The sequence below is a fragment of the Manis javanica genome, chromosome 15 (genome assembly GCF_040802235.1).
Source record: "Manis javanica isolate MJ-LG chromosome 15, MJ_LKY, whole genome shotgun sequence".
NCBI lineage: Eukaryota > Metazoa > Chordata > Mammalia > Pholidota > Manidae > Manis > Manis javanica.
The window spans coordinates 27,218,971-27,240,429 of NC_133170.1; the positions used below are offsets into that span (position 1 = coordinate 27,218,971).

General features: G+C 53.4%; 1 protein-coding gene across 9 annotated transcripts in view; it reads right to left on the reverse strand.

The window, feature by feature from the left end:
- KCNA6 (potassium voltage-gated channel subfamily A member 6) overlaps nucleotides 1-21,459 on the reverse strand; it is a 200,747-nt gene that overhangs the window by 4,624 nt on the left and 174,664 nt on the right. The window contains exons 1-5 of one of the 9 annotated variants that reach the window (XR_012125367.1): nucleotides 8,591-9,899; nucleotides 8,170-8,203; nucleotides 5,214-5,271; nucleotides 3,484-3,581; nucleotides 45-2,539 (exon numbers count right to left, since the gene is read on the reverse strand). The gene's annotated coding sequence lies outside the window, so the exon portion shown is untranslated. Of the gene's footprint in view, nucleotides 1-44; nucleotides 2,540-3,483; nucleotides 3,585-5,213; nucleotides 5,272-8,169; nucleotides 8,204-8,590; nucleotides 9,900-21,459 lie in introns of those variants that run through there. The other 8 variants (XR_012125368.1, XR_012125369.1, XM_073222304.1 and 5 more) reach the window with 8 other exon arrangements.

Genomic DNA, 21,459 nt, shown 5'->3' on the forward strand with positions numbered 1-21,459 from the left:
TTTAACGTGCCTGCCTGGTGAGGCATCACAAAGCAGGAACTTACTTAGTGGAGGAAAAGCACTGAACGCGGAGATTATATAGAAGAATAAGCATCCCAGAGCCACAGAGCAGCAACCAGGCCAACCGCTCTGCAGAGATCCATCCAGGGCTGGTTTTAAAGGGCTCAGCAGATGTTTGTTCCTGCCACATATATGAGCTTGATCATGCATTCTTGTTACTTGTCCTCAGTTTCCCTTCCTAGGAAGTGGATGGCTGTATTCATTCTCTCCCATTTCTCCTGTTCCCACCTCCCTCTTTGGAGGCTCTCAGTGGAGTACTCAGAGATTCCTCAGTGGACTTCCATGACTCCCAACAGGGACAGGAGAGGCATTGATCCCAGTGGCTTTTATTACCAGTGTAGCACTTCAGAGATTCACAGAAGAGCTAAGCAAACATACAAAGAAACTCAGATGGAAACATGCATATATATTTGAAGACACGTTTTCAGACATACACACATAGCTCTCCCCATTGCTCCATTTATACACATGGAATCATGCTGCTATATAAACACACATACTGGTGGTAATGAACAGACAGGAAGAAATGCAGGGGTTCCCATTTACATGCTAGGAAATGAACAGACGCCTGGAGAGTCTCAGTCATCACTGACCACAACAGGATTACATATCAAGCCAGCCTTGCCTTCTTCTCCACACTCCCAGCCCTGATCTTCACCAGGGGTCATGACAGCCAGTTCTGTAATACAAGGATCCAAACATACATGTATTGAGGTGCTTTGTTAGGATTGGGGGAACACTGAGAATAAGACAGTCCTGCTGGTGAGGGTCCACATCTAGTAGAGGAAGGAGACAGCAAATGGTTGCAAATCCATGTGAGACATGCTGCCGCAGAGGCAGCTGCGTCTACTTCTGGGCCCCTCAACTGTGAGAAGGAGGCAACTCTCCACCCTTCACAGGACAACATGCAGGCCAGAGATGTCAGCTCAGCACAGGCGGGCAGAGAGCCAGGTTGTCTTCAACCAACTCTCCAGAAGGATGGTTCTGCTAGTTCAGTCCTCAGGTGCTGCCCCTGAAATCAGCTTCTCCCATGGGTTTGTCTGGTGGCAGAAGTTAAGGATAAAGGCGCGAGGCTGAGGGTGTCCAGGAGGCCATGCCAGACCCAGTGGGGAAGGAACCTCTGAGAAGAGATGGTAGGAGAAGTGGGCACAATGGGATGGGCTGAAGGGAGCATGGGAGAAAAGAGACGGACAGCAGAGAGGAGCCTGCTGAGGGGCAGGATGCTCCCCAAGGGCCTCATGCGTCAGCCAGCAGGGCCCAGGCTCCTACCGCTCAGGATCTGGAACACAAGGAAGCCCGGTAAGGCATGACTCCCACTCCTTCTGACCCATGATCCTGGGAAGCTTCCTGACTCCTCTCCTGGCTCTGGTCTCCATTTGCCCTGATCCGGCCTCGTCATGTGGACACTGATGATAAAATCATTCCATCCTGAGCCCCACGAGGGACACCTCCAGCTTTCACCACCTTCTGACGACAGTGCTCCCGGAACCACAGGGAACCCGGCACGGCACTGGAGGGCCAGATGGTGGTCACAGGTTTGCAGGATGTTAGCGCCTCGCAGTCCTCCAGCCCGGCTCCCTCATCGCACGGTGCAGAGGCTGAGGCCTGAAGCATGGATGTCACTTGCTCCAGGTCCCACATCACTGCAGGGAGTTAGGGGTGTTTCTAGGATCTGGTGTGATGGTTGCTGAGGCCCTTGCAAGTTGAGAAACTAAGGAAGACCCGGTAATGAGGGGGCCTGGTTCATGGTCAGATACCAAGTCACAGGGCAGCTAAGAGTAGCTGAGGCCCCCAAGCCAAGGGTGTCTCTCACCAGCTAAAGGATGGTAAGAGGTGCTTCCAGCACAGGCAAACCCCCGGCAGGGCCCGGAGCAGCTGGTCTGTAGACAGGTACATGAAGATGTGAACCAAAGAACTCCGCATCCCAGCCAAGAAAGCTGCAGAGCAGGGTGGGGAGATAGAGGGAAGTGAGTGGAGTTGGCCTGGGTGTGGTTTGGGTTTTTCTTCCGTTCTCCAATCCTCCAAGCTGCAGAGAGCCCTCCTGCACACCCCACAGAGAAAATTCATGAGCAGGTCTGACTCGAGCCATCTGAGGGCACGACAGTGGCTCGGGGTACTCCCTGGGCTGCCCTCCCTGGGCTGATGGCTGGGATGCCTCCCTGCAGCTTCCTCCCCTGCTCTGGAGGGTGGCTAGGAGGCTCTGAAGTGCAACAGAGATAAAATGGGAGCAGAGGCCACAGGGAAGGGAAACTTAGAGCCAAACCATGATGTTACTGGATGCACATGTCCCAAGCTGGTGACTCAGCCCAGCAGAGAAAGGCCTGGCTCACAAGGGCCTGGGCCAGGGCTGCCCACAGTGCATCACTTACTATGACCACCTGGCCCATGTCTGACTCTAGCCTGCCATTGAAAAGCATGGTGCCATGGTGGTAGCCGTCCAGAAGGAGGTGGTCTGCTCTGGCTTCTTTTGTACTATAACCTGCAGAGGAAGAAAGGATGGTATCAGCTCTGAGGGCCTTCTTTCTCCAGACTCTTCTCCCAGGGCCTCAGTCACCAAGGTTGGGGCACTTCTCCCTGTTTCACTGAAGGGAAGACTGAATCTCAAGGGAAAAGCCCCGGCCAAACACCTGCATAGCATCTACTGTGTGCCAGACACTGTGTATGTGTAACAAATCATATAAACACTCATAATAGTATATGATTTATGCTTCTCTTCATTTTGCAGATGGGAAAATGGAGGTACAGAGAGGTTAGGTAAGTTGCCTGAGTTTATACACTAAAAGGTAGACAAGCTGGGATTTGAATAGTCTGGCTTCAGAGACTGGGCTCTTTCCAGTATTGTATTCTCCCCACACCCCCAGGACACTGGGAGATAACTCAGGTGTTGAACACCCAGTCCAGGACCCAGAAGACCATAAGACAAATTCCCAGGGTTCTGTGCTCACACTCCATGTTGGCAAGAGCCTGATAAGAAAGAGTCCTTCTCTTCCATCACTGCACCCAAATTATGACCTGACCCCGCCCCACTCGATTCTGCAAGCCTTCTGGATTCACAAGCAGGGTTTCTTCTCTGCATCAGCCGTTAAGGATGACCCTTGCCATGCAATACTTAATTTCTTTGAAAATTTCTTTCCTTTTTCATTTAATCTGGAAGTAGTTGCTGACGAAGGCAAATGCCTACTTTTATGGGGTGCACAGATGAACAGCGGGGGCCGTGGGAGCCGGGGGGCAGTGTGAGATGCTACATCCATGAGCGTCCTTCTTCCTCCAGGTAGGGAGGGGCACTGAGGGTTTGCTCTGACATCACCCGCAGGCACAGCAGTCTGAGCAAACCCTGAGAACATCCTACAGGGACGCTGAAGGGAAGCATTCAAACAAGGCACCTCAAAAGCACCCCAAATCCAGCCCTCAGGGGTAACTCACTCCACACAAATGTACAAGAGCCGCCGCCACGTGGCATTGACGGCACCAAGCAATTCAACAGCCCCCGAGAAACCGCAACACCAGCACGCGCTCGCCATCTGCTGGGAATAAGGAGAAGTGCAGTCAGGACGCTGCCCGGCTCGTGTGCAGCTCGCACTGCCCGCTGGGTTCAGCTGCACGCCTCACAGCTCCTCTGTGACCCCTGCTCCGTGACCCTGCTCACACAGTGCCCACCCGTCTGCAGGAAGACGCCTGAGCACAGGAAAGAGGAGAAGCTACTGGGCGTGACAACAAAGGACTCCGCAAGCGTGCCCCAGCCTGGAGTCTTACAATCTCAATGAGCACATTAGTCACCTGGGAGAATCTTGTTTGTTGAAAACCAGATTGTTAATCAGTGTGCCTGGGGTGAGACATGCGATGCTGCATTTCCAGCACGTGCCCCAGGTAATGCTGATTCTGCTGGCCCCCCGGGCCCCATTTTGCTTCAGCCCATTGTTCAACACACCTTGGTTCGAAATCTGGATCACTACCTGGCAACTTGTCAAGCCTGAGTGTCCTGCCTGAGGGTTTCAGCCCCGGGCAAGTTCACTATGGACTCAGTGAGACGGAGGAATGACCCCAGAACTTCTTAGGGTAAAAGGGTTTATAACTGGTTTTATTCTCCCAGCAGTAGGTGGAGCTCTAGGATCACATCTGCACCCAGCAGTCTGCAGGTCTGTAATCCTCCTCCAGCTCTCCCTCCCCCGGAGCACCGGGCAGAGCTCTTTATATAGTGACTCAGTCAGTAATAGCTCATTGCCAACAGGTGTGGGGGCATTCCTCTAGCAGGAGGCCAATTATGTCATCAAGTAGTTTAGGGTCAGGTGAGGATCCTAGCCATAGGAACTTCCATTTTCCCTGCACTGTTAGATTTTGTTTGCAGCAAGGAAGGCTTTTGTTCTCTCACAGTTGATGTATAGAACAGCTAAGAATAATGAAATATCTACCATTTAACTACCACTCAGTGTGTGCCAGGCTCAGGGCTAAACCCTTCCATATATTATCTAATTCAACCTTCCTTCAATTGTTCCCTTTTATAAATAGGTATTATTACCCCCATTTTATAGATAAGAAAACTGAGGCCCATAAACAGTAAGTAAGCTATCTATCTATGGTCATATAACAAGTATGGGAAAAACGGAAGTTCCCATAGCCAAGATCCTCACCTGACCCTAATCTATTTGATGTTGTAATTGGCCTCCTGCTAGGCTACCACTTCCACATCTCTTGGCAACAGCCAATATTGCCCGTGTTGCTATATAAAGAGTTCTTCCCAGTGCTCAGGGCGTAGCAGAGGCTGGAGGCAAAGGCCAAGCCTGGAGCGGAGGCAGAGATGGATTGTGAATGCCCCAGAGGCAGATGTGATTCCAACATTCAATCTGCCAGCGTGAGAATAAAGCTTGGTATAAACCTTTTTAACTCTAATTTTCATTGTTGTCATTTAGTCTTGTCAAATCCAGAGTGAACTTGCCCAGGGGCAATCCCCCTGAGGTGAGACAGCAAGTAACTGGCAGAGCTGGGATTCAAACTGAGGTCTTCTGAGTCTGTCTGGGCCATTTGGGTCACTGTCTCCCATCAGAAGTCTCAGAGGTACCTTGATTGAGCTCCAGTTGTCACGAAGTGCATGCTATCGAACCTTCCTCCAGCCCTAGTGTTCCCACTCCTGCCATACCCTTATCCCCCGAGCTCACCCGCTGTGTCCGCTGGCTGGCAAGTAGCTGTGATTAGCAGGAACACGGTGGACAGGAACTAGAAGGAAAGGAAGAGAAAAAGACCAAGTCATAAAGCCTGTGTCACCAGGTGAGACCTGACCAGCTCAGAGCCCACGAGGCTAGGGCTCCCTCCGGACCTGCTCTGGACACTGCTGTTCCTCCCCAGCCCTCACTGACCCTTGGGGTGGGATCACGGATCAGATAAACTCCATGTTGTTGCTAGATCAGAGGCTAGGGCTTGCGTATGTCTTGCTGGTCTCTCATTTTTTAAATGTAGGCAAATAGGGACCACAAACCACATGGAGCACCTATTATGTCCAAAACCCTAAGTTAGGTGCTGGAGTGTAGGAGGGAACACAAAGATGTGCACACATCAGCCCTGCGTCCAGGGCGCCTAAGTCTCACTGAGGGTGTAGGAAGTGATCCTGACTTTTAAGGCTGGGGTCAGATGAACAGGAGGAAACAGGAGGAGACCCAGAAGTTGGTAGTGGACTGGAGGATGGAGAGGTCTTAGGCAAACAGACAGGAGGAGAGGAAGCTTCATGCCAGGAGAAAAACAAGGGGATCCAGGACCTCCCATCCCTGGGGGCTACCATGGCATCACTGGGGGAGCAGCCACAGAAGCAGAGAGAGAGCAGAACTGGTGAACAAGGGGTCTTGAAAACTCTTTTAAGGAGTTTGAATTTCATCATTTGTTTATTCACTTGACAATGATGTGTTGAATGGTACTAAACCTTTCTCCAAGCTAGGCACCTATCTGAGCACCCAGCCACTTTGATAATATAAACCAGACAAAAATCCCTGCCTCAAGGGACATTACCTTCTGGTCATACAGGGAAAGGGAGCTACAGGGGGTTTCTGAGCAGGAAGCTAACATGGACATGGCATATTTTCAAAGGATTATGGTGGCAGCAGAGTGATTTGTCACTACAATTAAATGACAAGTTCTCTAGGACATGTCTCCTGTCTCAGAAGTTATCTGCATCTTCCACATGGTACCAGACACTATGCCGGGCTGTTTTCAAAAAGACAAATTAGACATGGCCCTGCCTTGGAAGCACTGGCAGTTTGGAGGAGAGACAGACAAATATGCAAATCTTGAGATGGGGAGAAGGAGGTGCTAGTAAATGCCTAAGGCAGGTGGGGAGGGGAGGCTGATTCGTAGTGGTTGCCAGTTCTTCAGTGTAAATAATCCTGCCATGGCTGATTTCAGGCTACTGATGGGAAGTCACTGAACGTGAGGTTGTGGAGAGATGGGCAGAGCAGTCCTGGCCGGCTGGGGGAGCAGCCCCAGGCCACCGCGGAGGGAAGAGCTGGAAATCCAAGGAGGCGAACAAATAACCTGGTGCTTGGGAGTCGGGGATGGCCTCGTGAGAAGTCTGAGTCCACAGGACGTGCAGGGGTTTATCAGCGTGCCAGTGAAGAAGGGTGTTTCTGGCAGGACAACAGTTCTGTGCCCCGGCCTGGGGCTATCAGAGCAAGGCCATGAGATGGGGCTCAGTGGTGGAGGAGGCAGGCATGCAGGCTTCCAGGCATGGGGCAGGGAGGTGAGGGTGGAGAGGGAGGCTGGGGCCAGAGGGGACAGTGGAGCCTCGCCTGAGCCCCTACTGGCCAGGACGCCTTCTGAGGGCCATGCAGGGCAGTGGCATGATCTTTTCAGTGTTTGAGGGCATCACCGAGTTAGCGGTGCAGAGGATGGTCCGGCGGTGGGCAGCAAGGAAGGCTGGGAGACCAGTCAGTCAGGGAGAGAAGGGGACCACGTGTGGCTGTCAGGACCTGCGTCTGGGCTGGACCACCCACCTCTTCCCAGCGGGCTCACTGAGGCCGGAGGGGCTGGGGGTGAGGGCAGCCGGAGTGCCTTGCTGCCCACCCAGTCCTTCCAGTCCTCTGTGTGTCATGGCAGCACCCTTGTGGGGATCAGAGGTGCAGATCCTCCGAGGAGCCCAGAGCAGTGCCTGGCCTCGGTCAGCTCCTCACCACGTCAGCAATGAAGACCACTTCCTCTGCAGAACTTCGCCCAAAGCCCTCTGGCCTGGCCTGGAGCACACGTGCTCTGCACTTCTCGCACAGCATCGGCCTCCCATCTCCACCCCCACCTTCCTCCCGGGACTGAGCTCCTTGCATGGCGGGCTCGCCTCTGGCAGTGATGCTGGGGTCCCACCGCCCCTGCTGGCATGGTTTGCGGAGAGCGAGGCCCCAGGAAGGACCCCTGCATCCGGGGCTCGGAAAGCTTGCAGAGGTGCACAGGGCCGGGTGGATGCAAGAGGGTGAGGGCTTGGTTTAGGTGGGAGGTGGGTCATGGCTTCCATTCCTGCTTGCCACTGACCTCCCCCTTTCCGTGTAAGGAAAGAAACACAGGAGCTGGCGACGGGCTTTGTGCCTCCGCAGAGAAGCAGGGTAGCTGAGGGTGGAGCTGAGCCCCTGCCCCTGCCTGTGTCCTCACCAACGCTTTCTAGCTTACAGCACAGGGAGATTGCGCTTCTGTTTATCCCCTGGGCACCCAAAACAGTGGAGCCCCTAGAACTCTGCAGTGCCCTCCCCGCCTTACCCCCTAGAATATGTCCCCTGAGGGAACCACCAGGCCCAGGCTGTAGACAGCAAGGGGTCCCACCAGCCTCAGGGCTCCCAGGGGGCCTGAGGTGGGGACCTGCCTCCCCAGGACAAGAGAGGAGACAGAAAGGAGGGTGACAGGGAGTGGAGAGCGTCCAGGAAGCGGCAGTCTGTCCTCAGGTCAGGAAGTGCAGAGGGGAAGGGAGTCGGCCGGCTGGCCACATGCCCACCTGCCCCAGAGCCCCCCGGCCAGCTCCCAGGGCCTTGCTCCACATGGGCTCTTGCTCCTCAACATGTCTGACGTTAGTCTGCGCTGAGCAGGCAGACAAAGGCCGGTCAGGACGCCATCCCCTGCCTCCGTTTGCTGAGGCCCAGGTGTACTCACCTCAGAGGTTCTGGGGCCCAGGCCTTGGTGGCACCTGTAAGTGAAGGAGGGCTGGCTTCTTACCCAAACCACACCCCTCCGCTTACCCACCTCCACCACAGCGTGCCAACTGAGGGTCCACCAAACCCCATTCCTCAGTGCCCCCCATGCCCACTGATGTGGGCCCCCCACTGTCCCTGACTTTGGACACTGGATGACCACCCACCATGCACCCTTCCAAGACTCTGTTGGCCATGACTTTGCCCTGACCCCCTGGAGATCTCTAGCCTCTGCTGGGCCCCCAGATTGCGGGGCCCGAGAGAAAGGGGTGTGGGTATCGTGCAGCAAGCTGGGGGTGGGGGTCAGAGAGCACAGAGCTCCCTGGCTTCTCCTGCCTCAGGCCGAGTCCAGCCACCCCCAGTCCCCCCAGAGCCTGACTTACTGTGGCAGCTGCTCTGGCCTCCTCTGGTCAGTGCCTGACGCTGCTCTGGCCACTCGGGGTGTGGGGGCTGGTGGTGAATCCGGGCGACAGGTCCTCGGGCACCAGGGTGTTGGGTGTGACCCACGGGTAGTTCCACCTCTAGAAGCTCTCTACACCCTGACCGGAGAGGTACCCCCCAGACACCCTGATGTATAGGTGACCCCCAGCCCTGCACACACTCAAACTCACACACTGAGAAGGGGAGCCGCGGCTGCTGTCCGTGCCCCAGCTGAGCTCCCTGCCATTCTCACAGCTGCAGGGAGGAAGGACACGAGGCAGCCCAGGCCCAAGGAGGACAGTGGTGGCGGCTCCCGAGAGGGTGGGAGAGCCTCAGGGGGGTTCCATGGCCACAGGGAGGGGGTCAGGCTGCGTGCACCCCACCACCCACCCACACTCCTCATTCTTAGCAAAGGCAAGCCCCTCAGAGAAGCTGGTGTGCGTGGGCACAGCGCCCAGCTCGACAGCCACCGGCGTAGGCCCTCCTCAGGACCGGGGGCCAAGTCCTCCTCCCCCTGGCCCCTTCCGGCATGGTCAAGGATCAAGCGTACATCCTTATCAACTTGCTCAGCCTGTTTCTTGCAGCTCTCTGCTCACCCCGACTGAAGGAGCCTTGGAAGGATTGGCAATTGGAATTCCTGCCCCACCTCTGCCGGCCTGTGCCTAAGGAGAGCAGTGCCCCTGGCTGGTGGCCCAGAGATCCTCTCTGAGGCAAGTCCTTCCTCTCTTTATAAGATACAGAAGGAGAACAAGGTTAGAAGCCAGGCGGCCCATGCTCGCAGTCCCGCGCCCAGTGATTCCAGGGCGGCTCCTCCACCCAGGAAAGATAGTGTCTTAGTTTCTCCTCTGACAACAAGGGCACTGGGCCTTGTGAAAGCTCGTGAAAAGCCATGTCTGTGTGAATCCTGGATTATCCATGCTCAGGGCAAGAGGATTAGGAGCCTTGAAGAACTAGAAACAGGAAGGGGTAATCCCACCACGAGGATTTGGTTTAGAGCCTCGGCAGGCAGCCACAGGCGCTCAGTCACAGGCCTGCACGTCTGCATGGCCGCTGCAGGCCCCCACGTGGTACTGTGCTTCTCTCTACCCGCGAGACTTTCCCAGCTGGGTTCTGGCTAGAAGGTAGGCCCTGTGACTGACCTCATATGCCACACACCATGTCCTACAGAAGCAAGTCAAAATGATCCGGCTGGACCTCATGGTTGCCCTTGCCCCAGCTGGATCCGCCCGTCCACAGCCCCAGTGCTACTGCTGCCACCACTGTCACTTTGGCCTCCTCACCCACCCCCGTTTCCCCTGGCTGGTGCCCCCAGCTTCCTTCTTCCTTGTTTCATGCAAGGCCCCCTCCCCACGACAAAGCCCTGGTTCATCCTTCCCTCCTGCTCGGGGGACAGGCACTGTCTGACCTGCGAGCTCAGCTTGCGAGTTTGGTCCGGAGTAGGGGGCCACTCCCCTGTGGGAAACGACAGCGCTCTGCACTTACTGGGCTGATGGAAACCCCAGAAGTGATGCCAGGGAGCTGTGAACACGCAAACACTGAGGTCCCATGGCTGGCCTCTCACCTGTGTCTCCACAGTCCCAGCCCCTTACATGGGCTAGCCTTACAGCTGTTAGGGGAGGCCCTTGGAAAAGTCCTGCACTGCACAGGACCTAAGCCTGACCCTGGAAAGTGGGTGGGGTCCAGAGAGTGAGGCTATGAGTTTAAGACACTGCAGTCCAGGGCCCTTTCTGAGCTTGGCAGGTGTCCGCTGTGAGGGCAGAGTTCACGGGTCACCTGCAATGTCCCCCTCGTTAAATGCTCCTTGGCTTTATAGGTCACAGAGCTGAAGGAAAAGCTTGTCTTTCAACATCCCACAGCTATAAAACAAGATCACAACTAGATGCCACCACAGATTCCTTCTGTACTGAGCAAAGTGATAAAAAGGCATAGTCACCTCCCCTCTTCCTCAGCCAGTTACCTGCCATCCCATAGAGCCCTGGCTGCCCCCACTGGGGGTGAGCCGTCACATGAGACAGGATGCCCACCTGAGGGCAGAGGGCTGGACACTCCTTTTACTGGTAGGATTAAAAGAGGCACAGAGAGGTTAAGTACACTGTCCAGTATGACACAGCTGCTAAGGAGCATGAAGAGGAGTCAAAGCCAGGGAGTCTGCTTCAGCTCCTGTGCCCTTGACGAGTGCACTGTGCGCCCCTCCAGTCTCCTGGTGCACCACGGTTTGTCTCATTGAGATGAAAAGGATCAAAGTACGGCCTTGCTCAACGAGAAGAGGAAGCCCCAGTTTATGAGACCCAAGCCATGACTTTTCCTGTTGGTTCTCACAATAATCCTTTGCAAGTAGCCCTAGAAACCTATCTGTCTTCTTTGCTCCCTCCCTCCCCATTTCCCTTCCCTCCTTCCTTCCTCCCTCTGTCCTTCCTAATGCCCATCTGTTCACCAAGATCAGACCAGGGGTTGTCAGACCCCGGGGACTCCGAGCGGAGTGCCTCAGCCATCTCTGGGTGGGGAGGGAGAGCCCAGGGGAACCGCTGGGGCCCCACTCCAGTTGGAACCAGGGAAGGGCCTGTCCTCTCTTTTCTTGGTCCATCTCTCTCTCTCCAAGATTGTATTGGAATAGACAATACCGCTGCTTTTTGGAAAACACTGAAAATGCCTGCTTTAGGTAATGGGAACTCTGCCCTCAGCTCAAGCTGCATAATTTGGGCCTCACTGTTTTATCTCTTGCTTGTGCTGACAGGAGAGCTGGCATCCCACCTCTCACCGCTTTCTGGGAGGGACGCCCCTAGAAGCGTCAGGGGGCCCTTCTCTTTCTCCCCCACAGGGATGCCATCCCAGGCACCACCCTCTGCCTCCACACACCTCCTCACCAGGACCCACGGCAATACCTTCCTCACTGTCAAAGGTCGGAAGGGCTGGACTCCCCAGGGCCAACTGTCTCTGGCCACGAGAGGGATGTCCAGGTGCTGATCGTATCTCTGACTTTATTCCATTTTCACACATTATGTTCCTCAGCAACATTTAATTTATCCTTCTATCTCGTTATTATTGTTGCAAATTGCCACAAAGTTTGTAGAGGGTGGCATGTAGGAGGCCGAAAATAAGACACTATGTGCGCATGCACGTTTGGAGCCTGTGCTCCCTGCTGCTGTGCGCGGTGGCTGGCTCTGCAGCAGCCAGTGTGCAGCCAGTGCAGCCTGTGATTCTGCCTCTCTGGTGAGTAGTGGGCGGGGGTGGTGCCTGACTTCCCAAAGGCCCCTTAACTTCATGTAAGACTACTGAGATGCATTTCCCAATTGAACTCTGGGCAACTAGTTGTAAACCTGAGGACCTCACTCCTGAATAGAATATCCCTAAAAACAAGAGGGGAAATGTGTACAAGCATGTGTGTGCATGTGCCACACATGTGTGCAGTGGACATGATGTGCTTCAAGCAACTTCCTGTATTTGTCTATATTTGTCTTAGCAGCCCGTGGCCCCAAGCATATCCATTTTTTGTCTACCTTCCTGTCTCCTCTTCTCCCTACCTTGCCTTGGAAAACAGTAAGTGTGTGTTAGAGGAAGACTGGAAGCAAAGGGCGGTGCTAGACAGTGCTGTGGGGGCCGGGGGAGAAGGGAGTAGGGAGGTGGGTGTCGCTGGGAGAGGTGGGTTAGGAAGCCTTGACATGGACAGACATGCCCCAGCCCACTAGTCAGCCACGTGTCAGCCAGGGCTTAAGTGAAGCTGACGTGTCACCGGAGTCCTTCAGTATGTCCCTTTCCGTGTGCTGAGAGGAGGCAGCCACGGGCTTTGCAGGTCAAATTGGCAAACAGAGCTGTGCTCTGGCCTCGTTTCTTGCTTTGCCCTGAGATGCTCCCAGTTTTGGTGCATCCGGTGCATCACGGAGGGTGTGCAAGGGACAGGCTGCACCATCAGCCGCGGGGAGCCTTCCCCTCCCCAGCGAGGCCGAGCTGAGAGAGCGCATTGTGACTCGCTCGCGGGTGCCTTGGCAGGGCATTCCCACTGGCCTCCCAGGGGCAGTCTCAGGGCCTTGTCCAGGGTGGGCCATTGCTCCACGCTACGTCATTCATTGCATTAACAACAGGGTTTGGCTGATAACTGTGTAAGAGGAAATCACTGGTCCTGCCTATTCCAGGAAGGAGTGTGGTAGGGCGGGAGAGATGTGAGACATGGCGACACCGCCACTGGGCTCGCAGCCTCAGAATGAGCTGCTCTGTTAAGCCTGTGGCTTTATGATCAGAGCTGGAGGGACGGAGTTCTGGTTTGCTTCTTATACAATGATTCCCTAGGTGACCTTGACTTTTGTCTTTACTTTAGTAGAATAAGCTCCAAATTCCATCATCTCCCATTTCTGTCTCACTGCACATCTGAGCCTCTCGGGCCCACCACAATAATCTTCCAATTTTGTCATGTTAGCAACCTGAACCAGAAATGGAAAAAGTTACTCATTGTCTACAGGTTTCAAGTTCAGCTCAGAGTAGTACTAAAATCCTCCCAGAGTGCATCAAGTGTTGATAGATAAATGCAATGCGGTAGATACAGCCACATGGTGGAATACTCTTCAGCCACAAAAAGGGATGAAAGACTGATTTGGCCTACAACTTAGATGGCTCCTGAAAATGTGGTGCTAAATTAAAGAAAACAATCACAAAAGGCCGCATATTATATGGTTCATTGATATGAAATGTCCAGAAGAGGCAGCTCTGGGGAGAGGTAGATTAGTGGTTGCTGGGGGCAGAGGCAGAAGAAGGGAGGAAACCGAGAGTGACTGCTAATGGATATGAATTTTTTTTCACGGAGGTGAAGAAAAAAATTTTGGAATTAGTGGTGATGGTCACATAACTCTGAATATACCAAAAACTACTGAACTGCACATCACAAGGTTAAGTTTTAGAGCCTGTGAATTCAAAACTAAGAACATCTTCCCTGACTGCAAGATGTGGATCAGGGTGAGGCTGACAAGCGCTGCCTTGCAGGGCAGGACCGCTGCTCACGGGCACAGTCCTGACAGCAGAACCAAATAAACCCCGTGCGTGTTCACACCCCTCTCCCCTCAGAGGGTCCTTTGGGTCACTGCGTTCACAACACTAATGCTTGGGGTGATTTAGGATTACAAAGAAAGCATTTATTCTGTCTAACATTCTCCTAGTGGGTGGATAATCAAATTAGCTCAAAATTCTCAAAACCCCATCTCCCACTGACCTATTCTAATGTGCAGAGGAAGGTTCTGGGACATTCCATGTGCAATGCGAAGCAGGAGGCCTTGCCCCACCAGCAGGACCTCAAACATGTCCAATGAGGTATTTGTGTACCTGTTCTCAGAGCTCATTACTCATCTTCCAATCCTGCCATCCTGATTAACCACATGTCCAGAATTAAGATTCTCTTAAGCGTGTATTCCTAGATCCCACTTTGTCCACATTACATGTTTATATAAATGTTATTTTTATATTTCTGCAACTATAACTATGATTATTGTTCTTAAGGAACGAATAGAGGCATAATATGAGGATGTTAGGAACCATTGCTTTGAGCTGTGGGGAAGAGACATTTACAAAGAAATAAAACCTATTCTGGTGACCCTTGTGACTGGATAACATGGAACTGTATGTGTAGTTTTAGAAATAGTTGCTAAATAAATTGGTCCTATTTCTTCACAATCACCACTCAGTGCCTCTCTGATGCTAGTTCTCCATCTGGAAAATAAGGGAAACATTCACTGGCCTAGAAATCTTAGGGATAGTATTTCCTTAGTCCAGGAATGACTTTCCACTATTGAAAGCCATTTCTGACTGTTATTCCCTCCTCCTCCCTCATTATTTTTTTTTATTCTTGTTTATTTAAATCTTTATTTCACTGTTTACCATGCTGAATTGGGGCGAGGGGAGCCACCAGTAAAGCCAGTTTAGCATTTCTGAGTCTTTCTCGAGACTGAGCTGGGGACAAAGAGCCTTTGACTGCTCCTTCCAAACAGGCGTCCAACATCCGCAGCCAGAGGTTAGGTGGGTGGCACTGTGCCCTGGGTACCGCTAGACAGTCCCTCGCTGCTTCATGAGCTCCAGGCATGCTGCTGGAAGGAAACAGGCCAAGCTGGGGTTCAGTGGTGAGTCCAAGGTCACACGGCTGGAAAGCGGAGGAGCCAGAATCCAGACTTAAGTCCATTAACTGCCTGCTTGGTGCTCCTTTCACACTGTCATTTAATTACTGGGACATTTCAACAGAATAGCAAAGATGAGATGTTCTGGCACGAATCAGGTGCCTGCACGGTGTCTGCTGACTTCTTGCCCCTGAGGCAAAGAGGGGGTGGAGAAGGTGCCAGCCTGAGCCCCGCAAACACCATACTCCCTGGAGCAAAAACTTCCTGTGCGGGTGGGTGGGCCTACTGCCTAGAACCACCCTCTCCACCACCCGTAATTGACACTCCACAGATTTGTTGAATGAATGAACAGAGGAATGTGTGAGTGAAGCCCCCACTCTGGGGCCTGGAGAGTATCCTGGGATGACCTCCACATGTAGGCGTCCCTTGGGTTTCTGCTGCATGAACCTTGGGGTGACCACAGGAACTGGGTGCCAGCGGCTCCTCCGTGGACAAACAGAGCCTGGGGCCTCCCGTGCCTTTCCCGCTCGCACCACTAGAGGGCAAGTGCATCCTGCGGATTCACCGGACTCCCTCTGCACACCGGCTCCAAAGGCACCTTGGGCTTCCCGGCTGAACAGAATACTAAGTGGCTGTGCCAAGACACCTCTAACCCTGAGATCACTTCAGCGGTACCAAGTGGAAAAGGCATAAAAATGCAAGTCCTGTGGCCTCACTCTGGGTGTGAGGCATGAAACGAGTCGGCCTCCCATCTGCTGCCTCTGCAGTGGACGCTCAAACTAAGGGCTCTGAGCCCCCCTCTGTGCTCTGAACCCAGACAATACCACCTTTTGGGAAGAGGCTTGAAGCCACCTTCTTGCACCCCACTCCTCGAAGTGAAGAAGGCAAATATTCCAAGCTGGAAAACTGCTGATGAGTAGAAGCAGGTCTGACGAACTGAGAGAGGAGGAAGATCTCATGAGTGCCGTGCGTGTGTTTGGGGTAAAGGCAGATCAGGGACAGGTGGTCCTGGGCCTTGTAAATACGCCTTGTCTCAGTTGATCCTCAAGGCATTTCAGAGAGGTAGGTATTATTATTCCAAGTTTGCAGATGAGGACACTGAGGGTCAGAGTGGTTAGCCTGCCCAAAATCACATGGCTGGTATGTGACCAAGCTATGACTCAAACACAGAGGGCCTGGCTTCAAAGCTGCTGCCATTTCCCCATGAGACTGCCATCCACAAGGCACCCAGGGCTTTGGAGAAGGAACAAACCCTGGCACTGTGGAAAAGGTAATGAAACTCTGGGGTAGATACACATGGGCAGGAACTTTGCCGACCATCCCATATCATCTTCCCAAGAAGTTGGTAAAGGTGCCCGGCTCACTCTCCATTGCACAGCTGCGCAGGTAGTGGAAGGCTGGGATCGGTGAGGTGCTGCCCAGTTACCGCCAAGAGTGCCTCTATCTCTGGGGTGCAGCCAGCAACTGCTGGATTTTACTCCCTGAGGCTGAGAAATGGGGGGCCATGCCTTGCATCCGTCTCCTGATGGGTCAGCCTGCACAGGTGAGGCACCTCTGGTGGCCTCTGTTTCCTCATCTATAGAGTGGGAGGCAGTGACTGCCTCTGCCCTCCACCCAGTTCTCCAAAGGGTGAGCTGCCTTCTCTACTCGGGCCTGAGTAAGAAGGCCAGAGATGGAAAGAAAGCAACACTGTAGGCTTAAAAACCTGAGTAAACTCTGTTTCTTTTTTCAAGTATTCATAAGGACCACCAAGTTCCTATGGGACAAATCCTAAGCTTTCCTTTTGTTTCCTCCCCAGCCCCTCACTCCTTTTGCTTGAGGGCCACAGGAGCTAACAGAGGTGGGCAGATGCCCCCTGCTAGGCACTGGGGGTGGGAGCAGCAGAAGGATGTGTCCCTGCACGCCCCTTGCTCAGTTGGGTGGGTGAGAGGGGCAGCATGCATGCAGAACGCAGCCGCTGGGTTCCCTAGCACACTTGGGTCTCCTGCACTCGGAAGCATGCAGCTGACCTCTGTTAGGGTGAGGCTCTGCAACAAGAAGTCCTCCTGCCCATAAAGCCAGGGTTCCTTGGAGGAGGGGGTGTCAGGGCACCTAGACTCACAGAGTTCCCACTCCTCTGTCATGGCCCCTAGTGCTAGTGGCCAGGCTCTGCTCCCAGGAGACACAGGGGAGACAGGGCTCCAGGTGCCAGCACCACCCTTCCTACTAGGGGCTCACATTGGGCTGGGCCAGAAGGCAGCTGACCGTGTCCTCCCACCAGCTGAGTGACAGACTTCTGTCTCCCTGAGATGGCAGCACCCTGTTTCTTTACTTGCAATGTCTGCTAGGAACCCAGCTGAAGCCAGCATCATTGCACCTCCTGCTGCAATTGCAGGAAACATTTTGCAGGCGAATGTTCCTTTTCCGCAGGCACTTCAAAGTTCCCAAAATGCAAGCAGGGCATGGCACTCTTCGCTCTCACTCACTGGGGCACAGGAGGACGGAAGCAGGTGGCACCCAGCACCATCAGTCAGATGGGCAGGAGCACACAGGAACCCAACCTGCTGTGACTGCAGCTCATCCCTGACAATAAACAGGCCTGCAGCAATGAGCAAATGCATCTCAAGGATGGGGGAAGTGCCTGGCACATGATAGGTGCTCATAAGTGTTGGCTGGCTATAAGAACTGGAGGCCTGGCACACTATTGATGAAGTGGTTGTCAGGGGCACCTAGAAACTTGGCTGTTATTGCCCCAGAACATGAAATGCTGTGACCTTCCTCCTGTTACCTCTTCAAGGAGACTCAGAGGCAGTGGCACCCCTGCTGAGAGAGAGAGAGGCAGGGAATGCAAATGGGGAGGGGGGTGCAGAGGCGCCTAGCTGCATGGAGAGGGACAGCACACCACACAAGGGCAGCCGCTAGTCCTCCTCGGCCCTCAGACGCTGTGATTTGCATCTTCTCTCTGGGTAAGAGATCAAGACGACCCTTCAGAGTCTCTCTCAGACTGTGAATTCAGTAGCCAGTTAGAGAGTCGAGATCCAGATTGGGGCTTCTGGTAGGGGAGAAAGCAAAGCCTAGGCAGGTAAAAGGAATCCTTCAGTTCTCCTGGCCAGGGTCTACCTGGGATGCACAGAGGTCGGGGAGGCATACCAGCTCCACAGAATCCTCATCCCAAAGTTGGGGGGCATGAGGCCTGCACAGAGACCAGCCAATCCCCAGAGCCAAACGGGCCTGGCTGTGTGGCAGATGCAGTGGCCATCAGCCCCTTAGCCTGGGACCTGAGCAAATCACGTCTTCCCCAAAGCCTCTGTTCCAGGATAGGAAACACTAGTAACCCTATGGCATTTAGCACTGGAGGCAACCTGTCCACAAAGGGACTCACCTACCACAGGCAGCCAATTGGGAAGTTGGAAACTCATTGGAATTAGATAGGCACATCTGAGTGAGGCCAAGAGAAGAGTTACAGGGTATTTTGGTTATTAAACAGCAAAGCGATTCTCGTCCTCAGGGGCTTCTTGGATTGGTCATTCATGGTGAGCATCACCCATGGGCCTGTTCTCCCTCTTCCTGGTCTCAATTGTGTGAACTCATAATTCTAGATTGTCTAGGCTAAATGAGACCCTACCCAAGCCCGCCATTTCTAACACGTGCCCAAGGGCAGCTGTTGCCAAAGCCACTTCATGGCTGAGGGGAGACCAGCACCCAGTCCTGTTGAGTCTAGACACACAGTCTGATTTAGCACAGCTGTGTGTCTTTCTCTGTCTCTCTACAGCCACTTACATCTCCCAAGGGGATTCAAAATAACACTGGACATGAAAAAAAAACGTGCCTTTTCATCTCAGATGACAAATCTTGTGCAGGTGGGAACTGTGACTTCTGTGCATTCTGTGCCACGATGGAGGGCACATCGCAGGCTGAGTGAAGACTTGCCAGCCATCGGGCACCTTTTCCCTACATCACAGGTACACACACATGAGGCGCATGGCTGCAGGAGGCACCCTCTCTTTCTTCCCCAGAGAGAGACACGTAAGCAAAGGGTTTGCAGTGATAAAAGAAAGGCGTGAGCTGGGGCCCTAGCATCATTTAGTAAAACTTTATTTCATGACTGGCTATAGGAAGATACGGCCTAGGAAGTGAAGACACTTGTCTAAATAAAGCACAGAAGTTAGTTCCATCCAGAGACTGATAGGAGAGTTTAAGTACAGTTTAGCCCAGTGTTTCCCAAACTGCTGGTCATGAAAGCACTGTGGTGAGCTGCATAACTTTTAAAACAAAATTAGACCAGCACAGAAAGAAATAGAACAAAAAATAAAAGAATAGAACAGAATGAGAAGGGTAAGTATTGTTTCCCCGAACATTTGGTTCCTGTGTGTGTGTGTGTAGATATACACACACATGTACATATACACACACTGTGTACATGTACCATTCTGACATCAAATGGTTTTCTTACTTTGGGTTGGTATCAGAAGTTTGGAAGTTATCGGCTTAGCTTAGAGGTAAAGTCCTGGTTTAAATCATGGCTCTAATACTCCTAGCCTTGTGCTTTTCATCTTCCTGAGCTTCGGTTTCCTTACCTGTAAACTGAGAATAATGCTAGACACATCCTCCAGGGTTGAGAAAATTCATTGAAATAATCCATGTAAACTACTGAGCATGGTACCCAACACAAAGTAAGAGGTGAGTATTAAGTATCCATGTGCTGTTTTGTATTTTATATATATGCCACAAGGACCCAAATTCCAGAGTGACGAAGGCCCTAGCAGGAAGGCCAAGCAGAAAGCAACCTGTGTGGAGGGAACCGGGTGGCGCTAAGGGAGGCACCTGTCCAGTGGAAGGACCCTGTACCTGAACCCCTCCATCAGCCAGCCAGTCACACATGGTTAAGCACCACCTAAGTCCTGCAGGGGTGCATGTGTTTACAAGGATCATCTTTACTTTTGCAAGAGCACGGGCAGTTTGGGGTCCCCTGAATAATGATAAGAGCAGACATAGGAAAGGGGAGGTCCCGAAAATAAATGTTGCTTCCTTCAAGATTCCTAAAGCAGCTGGAGGGACCAGGAAACTCCCTGCCTGCAGAGAGCGCAGGAGAGAACAAAGGGCAATGAGAGGATGCTGCTGCTGCTGCTGCTTTCCGGGGTTTATTTGTTTCTCCTCACAAATAAATTTCTCCTGACCCCCTGAGGAGGGTGGATTTGGGTGGGAAGGACACAGAGCCTCTTGGAATCTTTTGCATCCAGGGAGTGAGTGGAGCTTATATTTAGCAGATGACTCACCTCCGAACACATTAGTCACAGCCCTCCAGCTCCATCCTGGCAGGCTGGATGCTGGGGATATCGGTGGGGTGAGATCACACAGGAGTTTGGGAGACAGAGTCAGAGAGCTCGGGGAGCTGAAAGATGGGGAGAAATAGGAGCTGGGAAGGGGAGGGCAGCTGAGTCCTGCCCAGCAGGGAGCAGCCAGGTGGCAGGATCCTCTGTCTCAGGCTTGCCTGAGCACCCAGCCTACAGGGAGGGAGGGGGGGCAGGGCCAGACCCTGTGCACCTGCCTCTCATGCCACACCTGAGGCCGGGCTGACATGGCCAAGGGCCTTTCAAATGGTGGGCCACACAGGCAGCCCCACAGCCTGGGCCCCATCCATGAGCCGGCTGTGGCAATGGCAGATGGCTGAAGCAGAGGTTTTCAGAGGGTGCCACCAGACCACGATCAGGCCAGGAACCCGAACAGGACAGAGAAGAACATCTGAGAAAGACGTTACACCACAAGAGGGGCAGGAACACAGGCAGCAAGAGTGTCTCAGGTCTAGGACAAGGGCTCTCAAGTGTGGTCCCTAGGCCTCTGGTGCCAGAAGATCCCCGGAGCCTGGGAGCAGTGAAGCCAGGGCCCCAGCCCAGGCCTCCTACACCTGCCTCCCAGTGGGTGGGTCCAGGGGCTCTGCTTGTAACAGGCCCCAGGGATTCTCATGTGCACTGAGGTTCCAGAATGTGCAGTCTGGGACTGGAGCTCAGAGTCCCAGCACCTGATTCTGATTTGCTGTGGGGTAAAGGTGTGTGGGTACTCTTCTCCATGCCTCAGTTTAGCATTCAAAAAGGGTTGTTTTAATATTTAAAAACACACACACAGGAACAGAATATAAAGTTGGTTTGTTGTTTTTCTTCTCTGCAAGAACTCCAAATACTCCTTCACTGGACTGGGTCAGGTCACAGGAGAGGAAAGCGACACCTGGCTGGACCCCACAGCACCAGAAAGAGCAGAGATCACCCTAAAGCAAACTCCAAAGGGCTGGTGCTCACGGAAAGGGCAGTTGGTTTGGGAATCGCAGGCTGGGAGGTGGGGCCACCTGTTCCTCTGTCCACCTTGGCACCCAGGCCCTGCTGGTTAGGACCAGTTTTTCCACAAAGGGAAAAGGGTGCTTCCACCTGAAGGGCTGGAGGACTGGCTCCTTCAAACCTCTTGTGATGCACGAGGCCATACCTCTGGGCCCAGGGTGGCAGCAAAAGGCAGGGCCGACATGGTAGGGGGGAAGGAGGGCGCCAGGTGCGTGCTGCTGAGCAGCCTGCTCTTCCTTCTCGCCACGGCCCCGGCCCTCGGGGGGCAGCCACCACCCCCACCATGAAGGACCAGAGAATGGGCTGAGGGCTAAATGACCTGCGCACCTTTGTGGGGCGACAGACTTGAGTTTGGGCCCAGAGCCATGGTTTCTTTCAGCTCCCTGAACCGCTGCTTCATTTTGCCACCAGGAACCTTGGGCCACTTAACAG